Genomic DNA, 248 nt, shown 5'->3' with positions numbered 1-248 from the left:
AAATGAGGTGATAAAGACAAAATTTAGCTAGCTCTGCACATATCAAAACACAGAAATAGGTTCAAGCTTAGCCACAAAATGGAGACAATTGCTCTTCTTTTAAGGACAGTCATCCATGTGGTCCTCCACAAGTATGAGGCCAGCCTAGCTACATAGTGAGTGCAAGGCCAGTCTGAACTATGTAACAAGACCCTGTCTCAAAAAAAACAAAAACAAAAAGTGTGTGTGTGTGTGTGTGTGTGTGTGTG

This window comes from Octodon degus, unplaced genomic scaffold (genome assembly GCF_000260255.1).
Source record: "Octodon degus isolate 3935 unplaced genomic scaffold, OctDeg1.0 scaffold00130, whole genome shotgun sequence".
NCBI classification, from domain to species: Eukaryota; Metazoa; Chordata; class Mammalia; order Rodentia; family Octodontidae; genus Octodon; species Octodon degus.
This window is presented reverse-complemented; position numbering follows the sequence as displayed.